This window comes from Heteronotia binoei, chromosome 13, assembly GCF_032191835.1.
Source record: "Heteronotia binoei isolate CCM8104 ecotype False Entrance Well chromosome 13, APGP_CSIRO_Hbin_v1, whole genome shotgun sequence".
Lineage (NCBI taxonomy): Eukaryota > Metazoa > Chordata > Lepidosauria > Squamata > Gekkonidae > Heteronotia > Heteronotia binoei.
The window spans coordinates 55,126,311-55,138,181 of NC_083235.1; the positions used below are offsets into that span (position 1 = coordinate 55,126,311).

Consider the following 11,871-nt stretch of genomic DNA (forward strand, 5'->3'; position numbering starts at 1 on the left):
TCTGCTTCATTTTCTCTTGCTTGCTTTTTTCGGTCGCCATTTTGTGTTTCTTCCCAGATAAGCCATAGCAGCAAAGTAGCCTTTCCCTCTCCCCCCTCCCTTTTCCCAATGAGGAGGAGGAGGGAGGAGCAGCCTCAGCCAATGAGGGAGCTTGGCTCTATAGCTCCGCTGGGTGATTAAGTTTGCCAGGCTCAATTAATCACCCTTCAGAGCTACTGAGACAAGCCTCTCTTCCTTCTAATTAATGGCTGAGGCTCCTCTCCCTCCTCGTGCCCCAGGGAACGAAAGAAAGAGCAGTCCCCACCATCAGGAGACCTACAAAGAGTGCTTTTAAGACTAGCAACGTTTTAGTGAAGGTATGAGCTTTTTGCCTTGCTACAGAGAGAGAGAGTTTGTTGGGCTTGCTATGGGTGTAACTGGGTCCATCTCCTCTTTTTCACTGTACTCATGCCCTCCAGTCTTTCTCAATAGGAAAGCATGCAAACTATTTAGAAGAGAAATATCAGCATTAGGCTGAGAGTGTGTTCCACCCCAGGTTTACCCAGCAAATTTCCTTAATTTTTCTTTCACATTTTCCTTTGATTGGGGGCCTTGAATTTAGACTTTCCAGATAGTAGGCTGTCACTGACCACTATACATGGCTGTGTCTCTGTTCTTGTAGTTGTTTTGGGGGGAGAAGTTCTATTTTTTTTAGTTGTAGTTATTTTTCTGGGGGAAATTATAGATTTGTAGGCAAGCACATAGCCCTCAGTCTGTGCCATGGTGCCTTCACCTGTTCTTGACTAGTACATGAAGCAACTTCTGTACAAAAGCTCACAATGCCCAGCTGCTTCATGTTCCTTTGGGTCTTAGGCTCAAAGCATTGACCATGAAATGTCTGTAATGAATGTCAATGAATCAAAAGTAGGTTTGCAACTTACAGATGTGCACACCTGAACAGCACATATTCAAGACTGGTATAGCAGAGACATTGCAGTTTTTGATGCAATAATTCATAGCAAGAGGTGACATTTATCAGAGACTGTAAAACAAAACATTGCAAGCATGCTAACATTTTAAGCATGTTTTATTTTAAGTAAAAAAAAATCTTTAATTGTGTGTCTGTGCCCTTTATAAAGTTTATATGTCTACTATTATATTTTATGATACACATGGCCTGGCCCAACAAGGTCTCACTTATGTCAAATCCGGCCCTCATAACAAATGAGTTCAACACCCCTGAGCTAGAGTAAACTATTATCTCTATGGGGAAAGCCCAGGGAATTTATTGGTTGAAAGCTTGATGCTGTGGATATAGTACCAGAACAAACCAGTCAAGAGACACTCCACAGCCATGGATCTCAAAACAAAATGACCTGTCTGCAGGCAGCTAGAAAGTAGCTCAGGGTGCTGGTAGCTTCTCTTTAGGCTCTGGATGATCATGCCAGACAGTGAGCCCCAGAATTTATGCTGCTCAGCAGAAGCCAGCTGTGTCAGCAGAGCCTAAGCCATTTAAAGTAACCATTCCACAATAACTTACGATTACACAGTCAGGAAAGCCATTACACCAGCACTCTTGATGCTAATGACAATAAAAGTAGCCCAGGGCAAGCTAAGGTTTACAACCTCTCAGAGATTAAAGCTGGCCATTGCTCATTTGCATGCCATACTTTGATTTAAGGGTGTTTCCATACCAGTCAATTGTGGCACAACAGCTGTCAACTATACACACATTGATAACAGGGATTCTAGAAAACAACCCAGAATTCTCTTGTTCTGCCTCCATTACACTCCAAAATTTCCCAAGAGCTGACTGATTGCATTGTTGTGAAACAAACAAGCCCACATTTTTTAAAATAAATAAGCTCATACAGACATACCTTTGATGTCAGAGAACTATGTAAGAGGGGAGTCATGATCAGAATACAACCACTTCCCTTATGCAAAAGATGACCCTAACAGACCCTAATGTGGATTCTCCACTGCAGTTCCACACACAAATAATAGTGGAACAGCATTGACTTTTTTGTGGAGAACTGATACAAAACACACTTAAAACTGACCATGACCAGCACTTTGAAGGCAGCCCCCATGGAAACTATTTTGCTCACTCACTGCAGGAGGCCAGTAAGATAAATCATTGCTCATTGTCAAAACAGTCTGATTCTGTTTTGATAATGAGCAATTCCAAGCAATAATGAGCAATTCTAAACTAATTCCAAGGAACAGGAGCTAAGGGTGCCCAGGTTCATGCCAACTGAAGTTCCTTCAGGATGAGACCTGTTTTGTCAGCTGTATAACAAGGATCATGCATTACAATGCTGACATGCTCCAACATGTAACCATGTTTCCAGGCAAGAGCAAACATACATCTTTCAGCAGGGACTAGATGAAAAAGAGGAAGGTGGGAGAAGATAGAAAGTATCAAGTGTTGGACACTGGCACAGCGGCTAGCACAAGCTACATTGAACTTGAACACAGATTTGGGCAGAGCAAGACACTTACATGATGCTGTGTATTTGCTGCTAACACAGGAGGCTTAGAGCAAACTGCTGCCATAATCTTACGGTCTGCACTGCTAGTAACCCCCTGTTTCTGAACTACCCCAGCATACCCCAGGGTGGCCAAACTTGCTTAACATAACAGCCACACAGAATAAACATCAGATGTTTGAGAACGACAAGACATGAACATCAGGGGTAGGTAGGTAGGCAGGCAGGCAGGAAAATAGATGAGGAAACAGAGGTGCAAAGAAAGCTAACTTTAGATGCATTCTTTAGATGTATGCTGGCTTGGATAGGAGAGGTGATTTAAAGAGACAAATGCCTTCTCCAAGCTGGCTGATGGGGCAGTGAGGGCTTCGAGAGCCACACAATGTATGTGAAAAAAACCACATGTGGCTCCCGAGCCACAGTTTAGCCACCCCTGGACTAGGCATTTATGTGGCATGCTCTAGCAATGGTTGGCAAAGCCCATCGGGACTTTATTCCACTAATTAGCTATTCTTGAGTCACAATAACCACCAGTCTTAACAGGGGGAGGGAAATGCTGCAGCCATTGCTTGTCAGAGCCAAGATGCTATGGCAAGAGGAAACATGGGTGCAGACTAACATCCCTTCTTCACAAATAAGCACACAAATTATAGTTCTCTGTGGCAAGGTATGAAGAGATAATCATCAAACTTCCACCAGCCACTCTCTCAGGAAAGGGCTTCTCAATGCTACAGGAGGGAGGCTTTACACCATATCTCATTTAGTGTCTCTACTGGAGCATGACAGCTAACATCAGCCAGCTGGGGCTCCATATTGTTATGCGGCTCTTCAAGACCCATTTCTTCCCTTGAAGCAGCAGGCAGCCTAGCTATTGTCAAAGAGTGCACAACTTTACATCATCTTACCTTCTAATGGAAGATAAATGACATACACAAGTTTTGAGTTCAAGCCCATTTGCTAATTAATAGTTACACATAAGAGACCATGTTTGCCCTGGCTCAGAACTTGTCCATTTATACTACCTGGCTGTACTGCCACAATGAAAATAAAGTTTCCCCAGCTTATATTAGAATGCTGAAGATTTACCCCGACAGAAATTGAACTGCTGGGAAAGACTGAAGTTCATAATGCAACCCTTATGAATGTTCTGGACCTGAAGTAAGTGATAACTCTGTTCCTTTAAACAGCCAACACTTTAACAGATGCTTTAACTTTTATTTCAATTCTTAATGTAGCAGACTGGTGAAAGGATCCAAGCCTTGCCATGTTTAACTCTCACTGGAGATGCAACCCTCTGGATATGTAATAGGGAGACAGGATATTTCTGAGTAAACATGAACAGGATCAAAGTTCAAAACAATCTTGTAAAAACCAGGTAACTTGGTGTAAAGTCCTGCAGTATTCTATGCATTGGAGAACTCTGAACACCCCTCCCCGCCCCCAGTACAGATTTAGGTCAAGGATAGTTTGATCAAGTTAAATTCCTTTGTGAAGGCTGACTAGAGAGTAAGTCTAACAGAAACAGCAATCCTTACACATTATATTAGGCCCCCACATCTACACACACACAGCTCTGCATGTGTTTTAAAAGAACCAAGCAAAATAATTCACAACATCTGGGGTCTTCTGGCCTGAACGCAATGTAACATCCTGCTACTAGCAGTTAAAGAAGCATCCTTGTAAGGCACTAAAGCAGGGCTCAGCTAGCAAGCCAGGCACACAGGCTTTTTGCAAGTATGAAGAAAGCCATCTTGGAGTGAGTTAGAAGTTCAGTCACAGTAAGAGACAAGTTTATCCTCCTGTCTATCACAGAAGTGGATCTAAACAGCACACAACAGAGCTGCTCATACAGAACCTGGCAGGACAGCCTGAAATTTAAGCAATGGGGATGGGGGAGAAGCGTAACCCTAGCAGTTCCCTTTGTTTGCAGCTCTAGTTCAGAGCACTTTGTGAAGCTGAATTTCAATAAGCTAGCTTGAGAAGCAGAAAGGGAGGGAAGCGGCAGCCCCTTTGCATGCAGACACCTTGAAACAACCACCAGAGGCTGCAAATGCCACCATCACTCCCATGTCAAGAGGGGAAAGGATCGGATGTTTGGAGGAGGGAGAATCCTATAGCCAGAGGGCTGCTGAAGAAAAAAAAATAAAACATATTTCTAGGTGTGTGGTGTGTATGTGTGAAAACTGCTCCCAGGGCTTTCCTTTGTACACCTTCAAGCTACTTTCACTACTACTTGGGGTGAAGAATGGCCATCTGATGTAATCCACCTGGGCGATATGTTTCCATAAAATAATAGAAAACCCAGAAGAGATGCCAGAGCCAAAGGTAGCTTTTTCTTCTGTTTCAAAAAGAGAACACACCACCTCAAGGCTAGCTGCTTCTCTTTCCGAAGCTGCATAGCTCAGACCCAGGAAGACCCAATTCTCTTTGGGACCACACAACCAACAAAGCTTCAAAGCCCCAAGTACGCCAGCCGTCAGGTCTACTTGATCTCCCAGGAAGGGAGAAGTTTCCCAGGCAGCCTTGGAAGAGAAAAGGGCGGTGGGAAGAGAAACAGTCCTTTGTCTGGGCTACTTCACTGTTAGAAGCTGCCAGAAAATGAAACGCTATTCTCCCCCTCTGGCTCTCCAACCACATTTAGAGGTAGTCAAACCCAGGGATTTATTAACATGCGACTTCCTGGAACTCTCTGGCGTTGGTCTTTGCACACAAGGCGCACACCGAGCTGCAGTACTCATCTCCAATTCATTCACGAGAATTTAAAGAGACACGGCTCGGGTTTGCTTTTCACCTCAAGACAATGGGAGAGGGGGGGGGGTGGAGATCTTCCTTCGATAAAGGATTCGGTCTCCTATACTCGCCAAACACTAACGGCTACCCCACCTCCGAAAAGCAGCTGGAATGATTAAAACCAAATTGTTAATCATGTAGGGTATTTGTTCCCCTCCCGCTCGCTGCTTCTCTCCTCCCCTTTCCTCTCCTCTCTTAGGAAGCTACATTGATGAGGCAGAATTGATGGGAGTGGAAACAATAATCAATGGCTCTCAGATGCACTGGACCGCAGAGACCGATGGATCGCTGACTTTTAAAACAAAGAGACGCGGCACGCTGCGCTTTGTGAGGGGCCTCTGTAGGACTCTGTGTCTTTTGAGGGGGGTCCCCCACCCCTAACGTGTGAGCATCTTTTGCTCCTATTGATAGACATTTAGTAGTCATCCTCCATTTAAAAAAAGACATTAGACAATGCATGAGCAGGGCTTTTTAAAAAGGCACTCCCTTCCCGCAAAATCCCCCTGCAAAGGACAGATGAACAAACAGCAGCAACGTTAAGCAGACACAGCTCTTTCTCGCAACCCGGCGCCCTTTCCCTCCTCGCCCCATGTGTGCTTAGCCCCCTTTCCCCATACACACCCACCCAGCTCTGAACGAACACCTGGCGCCTTGCACCCCTTTGCCGCAGCCAGGCGGGCAGCCGTCAATTTGCAAGCCCGAACCTAGTTAGAAATCTCTTGGAAAGCTCGGAAGAAGACTTGCCTTCGCTTCTCGGATCAGCCGCTCAGCTGCATGTCTCCGCGCCCATATTCCTAGCCCATGCCCAGTTGTATGGGGCGCCGCCGGGGCTTTCTCCTCCGGTCTCTCCTGCTTCAAACTGACCGAGCCCGTTTCCACCCTCCCCACCCAGCCACTTAGGCAGCAATAACGCCATCACTATAAGGGGCCAATGGCGTGAGGCTACGTCATCAGGCTAACTCAGGTCTCCTCCATTCAAAATCTGAATGCTCCGTTCTGGCTCTCCTTCATTCTTTGAAGAGGTACTACTTGGCGGGGGAGGGGCCAGTCTCTGTGCTGCTAGGTGTTGGGAGGCGTTCATAAACGTAAAGCTCGCGGGGTTTGCTCGCCACCGGTCTGCTTTTCGGAAGGGGTGGGGAGAGGAGAGGCCAAAAGAACGTGGAGCTTATATATACTTTAGAATTGAGGACTAGGAGATTGTTCTTTTCATATGAAAACTGGGCTTCTGAAAAGTCTCTGGATTTTATATGAAACGGTAGGAGCCCTGTTCTTTTCTTTTTCCAAATAGGGCCCATACTCCACGTTTGGAGATTGAACTCCCAAGTTTGTTGCCTTTAGTAATACATAAATCAACTTTATTGCATTAGCTCATAGCCTTTGTAAACAACACCAAAAATACCAAAATCAGTGTCAAAACTATAATATAGCAATTGTAATAATTAAAACTTTTAACATCCATTGTAATTTTATAAGCAGCAACAGCAATTTTAAGTTTAAAACAGCAACAATTCAATCAGTTGGTCGACATAATACATAAGCTTGTCCATCAGCCTCATTAGCAGGGTTTTGGCAAAACCTTTGTCACCCCTGCAACAAACTTTGATGCTTGTAGTGTTACCCATTTATTTTTGTTGGCAAGCAATATAATTGTCATTGTCCACTCTCCCCAGATATATTAAAATATTCCCAGGATATCTTTAGTGTTGTAATGCAAATCTTGGACAGTGGAAGACCACATGGCCTAGATCCTCGATAGATTTCTGGTTGCAAATACAGATATGTTATTTATATGGAATCTTGTAATAATGGCCTCTTAGCATTGCCAGTTGTGAAATATCCAACCATGCATTGGTAAATGCTTTCCTATGCTTGGAATCTGATAAATCCGTAAGATGGAAGGGTTAAAGGAAAAAGGTGCAAGCAGCTTGCAAAGGGGAGCTGTTCTCAACGTACTTAGTGCAGCATCCATCTGAACACTTATATCTAGCAGTCTTTGTTTTAGTCATTGCTTTGCTGCAAAAAAAAGCCAATCCCTCTTAAATAATCATTTGAGAATCTAAGTTTGGCTACCAGATTCAGTATACAGCTTCACCATGAATTACTTTCTCCCTGCCCCAAGTCGGAAGAAAGAAGGGGACGTGAGTGTTGGGTAACTAATGGGCCACTTTATTTAACTTTTAACAAAAGTTCAAACGGCAAGGGCAAACTAACCTGCGGTATAGGCAAGACCTGCCCTATCATCTCACCCCACCCCAGGCAAGAGCCATCTGAGCATGGCTCATACCTGGCTGGCACAGCAAGAGGGAGCACTCCAGAATTCCCTCCCCAGAACCATACAACCTAAGGAGAGGATCCCACCAAGGCCATTCCTAAAGGCAGTCTGCTTTCCCCACCCAGAGCTGTACAATCCAAGGGCTGTACTCATCAAACTCCCCGATTTTTTTAGCTAGGGTTCACCAAACTGCATTTGATGCCACTAAAATTCTGCCATCACCAAGGCCAAGCCTCAGCTTAGGACTTGCGCCCATCAGGAGGCCCAAGGCCACCAGCAGACCTTGCTGTAACTTTTCAAGAACAATATATGTCCCTGTATCTGGAAAACGCACACCATCACCCCTATATAGGTCAACACGATCAGCCTGTATACAGGGTGTGGTAGGAAACAACCAAGCCCCCCTGCAAGAGCCTTTTTAAGCTGTCAGTTTGATTTACGGCAGGTCCTATCAATGCCCTTTGGGTCGCTAACACCAAACCAAGCGTGGCACAATAACTGACCAAACAATTAAAGTTCCAGGCCACCAGCTCTAAATGACCTTTAAATCAGCTGGTGCTTGCAGAATCAAGGCTTTTCCTTTGATTAAGCTTAAATCATTGCCACTGAGGTGGACAACCAAAATGTTAGGCAGAGGACCTTTCCTTGCCTCGAATAATAACGGCAAAAGGCCCAGCCACTGCAAGCCACACCAGCCTTGCCATTCCACAGTGGCCCACTGACTGAGACCCAGCTGTGTGCCGATGAGGGACCACCTTGCACAATGAGCAACCCAGAAGATAAAGCTATGTCCACAGAGCACTCACTGCCTCTCCCCACGGACCACCAGATCTGAAAAGAGAAAACAACCACAGAACAGGAATGCAACACAACTTGAACCAGAGAACCAAATAACAGATTCCATTGGGTGCAAATACAACTTGTAAGCAGAAGAGGGGTGTCAAACTCATTTGTTATGGGGGCTGGATCTGATATAAATGAGATCTTGTTGGCCCAGGCCATGTTGGGCCAGATTAGGTAGCAGAGATATAAACTTTATAAAGGACACAAACACAATTAAATATATATTTTAAAAACCCCTTAAAACATGCTTAAAAAGTTAGCACTTGTTGGTATTAAAGGTGCTTTCTTTGTATCTCTCCCATGGGATCCAGGGAACTGGGCAAAGGAAGCTCTGGCTCTTTCCTTCCTTCCTCAGGGGACCAGGAGGGGGAAGGAAGAGAAACTTGGCTCAGTAGCTCTGTTGTGTGTTTGAGAGAGACTGGAAAAACAAGCTCTCCCGTCCCCTCTTCCTCTCCAAGGGAGGAGCCTCAGCCAATGGAGAAGATAGAGGTTTTGCTCTGTAGCTCCTGTGCAATTGAGCAAGCCTTGCAAAGCAAGCTGTTATGCAGAAGGAATCAAGAGATAGGGAGAAGCAGATGACAGCCAGTTGTTTGGCCCTGATAGGAACCCTCTTGGGGCCTGATTTGGCCCCCAGGGCTCATGTTTGACACTCCTGATCTACCCAGCTGCTGGATAACCCATCCATGGCCACAGCTGTGGAAGCTGCACCAATCTGGAGAGAATGAGTACAAAAACGTACTCCAGACAAGCCAATCTTCCCCAGGGCACTGGACGTCACTGCCCAAAACTGATGTTTAGTCAGTGGACTTGCATCCTGATGCCAAAACACCCATTGACCACCTCATTACCATATAGTCAGCTAAAGCAGAAACTGGACACAGTTCCTTCTCCTATAGCTTCACCATGAGTTACTTTTCCCTACCTTTAATAATAATAATTCATAATCCAACACAATGCTATTCTTCCAACTTCTCCCACTCTGAGTAAAAGTTTCTTCTTTAATATTTAGCCATGTATAATCTCTGTACTGTCAGCAGTGCTGTTATATGCAAAAACCTCAAATTATTTTGGAGGTTACATTATATGGAAAGAGTCTGCTTTCTGACATATATTCAGCTATGTAGATATTGTATAAAGGAAGATGCTTATGCTGCCCAAAACATGCATACATACATATGTATGTTTAAAGGGGAATTAATAGTTTGATTTTGGGGGTTTGCTATTTCATTTCTAGATACTGTCTATCTGCCAAACAAACTATTGGCAAAGTGGAACTCAAAGAATTCCTATTTACTACTTGGTCATGTTCTTATGTTTTAGCTCAGTGGCATTCTGCCCAGCATGCTCCATATTCTTCCATCTCCACTTGGAAAACAGCCAGTGGAGATGGTTAAAAAAGAATCCCAGTCTGATGTGTCATCTGGAGAAAGCTTTTATTGAACCCATCTCTACTTCCAGTGCAGAGATTTTGAGCTGCTGGAGTTTAATATTAAGATTGACTCTTGTGGGGTGCGAGGGAATATAGCATATAAATCATGCATTTGTTAGTAAGGAGTATTCCGTTAGCCCTATAGACAACATAGAGGATACTGATAAGAGCATACAGTCTGTGATGCTAGATCATGCCAGGGTTCCTGTACTAACATTGTGTCTCCACTGGCCAGAAGGTCATATGCCGGACACCTCTTGTTTGTTTCTGGCATCTGCTCTTCCAAGGTATACTGCCTCTGTATATAGAAACTTGAGCTCAAGCTAAGGAAGATCAAACGTTCCTGGAGTGGTGTAGCAAGCAAGAGCTGATGGGAAAAGCATAACTGATTCATACAGGAAAGAGTTCTTTCACTGAATTGCTTCTATGTTAGGAAACACCAGCACATTAAATTGATAGCAGAAGCAGCAGCCAACCAGGAAGTTATTTGAAAACTGGTGTGTTTTTCCAAGAAACTGAAATTTTTAACTTTATTTGAATGAAAAGGATATTGTAACTAAGTCACACACTATGCCTTGTTGTATACGTTTAATAAAATTGTTTTTAAAAAGAAAACTGGTGTGTTTGTATCTGTTCCAGGCTACATATACACCTAGGTGAATATTGCTATTCCAAAAATGATAGAGATTGCTAGAGTGCAATGACAGCACAACATTTAGTGATACATCTGTAGCCCCATCTAAGAAATAACCACATTTTGCACTAATGGAAGTGTCTGTTGTCTCTAAAGGCAGCCCCATACGGAGAATGTTAATAATAGTCCCACCTCAAAGTTAGAGTAGCAAGAATCAGCATGGCCTAGATCAGGGGTGGCCAACGGTAGCTCTCCAGATGTTTTTTGCCTACAACTCTCATCAGCCCCAGCCATTGACCATGCTGGCTGGGGCTGATGGGAGCTGTAGGCAAAAAACGTCCGGAGAGCTACTTTTGGCCACCCCTGGCCTAGATGGCTGAGTTCAGAAAGGGAAACAACTGACAAAAAAAAAAAAATAAGGCATTTAGCAGCAATTCCAACCTGTTTCTTCAAGAACAAGGCTGAATTCAAGAGCACCCCCCCAAGTTCTTTACATGATTTGTAATAGACAATCATACTTTATTCAGAATAAATGAATTGTACACTTGACCCAACATAACTCCCATCTTGTCTAAATTAAGCTTTAGCCATTTAACCACAGATTCCAAATACCAGTTGAGGACAGAGACATTATCTGAGGGGCTTAGTTAATTAAATGTAGACCTAGATGTTATCAGCATATTAACAGTCTGTCCCCAGACCTCTAGAGAATCTAATGTAGTGACCTAATATAAATATTAAACAGCACAGATTATAATAGTGAATCCTGTGGTAACCTAAAAATCAGTTCATAGACTGTTGATGCAGCATCCTCAACAGAAACTCTTTGGCTGACTGGACAAACAAGATATAAATTACCACAGAACTGTTCCTTTAATCCATAATTCATTTTCCAAATGAAGCAGTCAACAATGTCAAAAGCCACAGATAGATCCAATAGGATCAAAAGGGAAGAACTACCCTTATCTAGTCATAAAAAGAGGTCATGTACCAAAGCAACTAAAATCTCCTCCATTCCAAAAATGAGTCTAAAAATAGATTAAAATAGTCTAGAGGGAATATGTATCATCCAGGTACATCTGCAGTTGCTCCACCACTTGTTCAACTACCCAGCCAATGAAGGTTGTGTACCAGTCTGTAGCTAGCCACATTTGTACTAGTGAAGGGTTTTTAAGAAGCTTTAGGGACAATCCCTCCACTAATGAGATATTGACAGTTTTAGCAAGGAGAACTTTCATTTTCTTCTGCCATAATTTCACTAACTAGGATGAGCAGGGATTATGCTGGGTTTTGCCGCTCTAAGAAACATGTTTACATTAGAAATCCACCTGAAACTATCAATAGAACTTGAACAAGTAGGCACTCCAGGTATTGGATCTAACTTAAATCTGGCATCTGTTGGATCAAAAAGCAAGATTTTATTCACAAAGAG

At 43.6% G+C, this 11,871-nt stretch overlaps 1 protein-coding gene across 2 annotated transcripts in view; it reads right to left on the reverse strand.

Moving 5' to 3' along the window:
- Nucleotides 1–6,267, reverse strand: part of CDC42EP4 (CDC42 effector protein 4) — a 31,053-nt gene extending 24,786 nt beyond the window's left edge. Inside the window, exon 1 of one of the 2 annotated variants that reach the window (XM_060252324.1) lies at nt 6,006–6,267. The gene's annotated coding sequence lies outside the window, so the exon portion shown is untranslated. Of the gene's footprint in view, nt 1–5,965 lie in introns of both variants that reach the window. The other variant, XM_060252323.1, reaches the window with a different exon arrangement.
- Nucleotides 6,268–11,871: the final 5,604 nt, after the last annotated feature.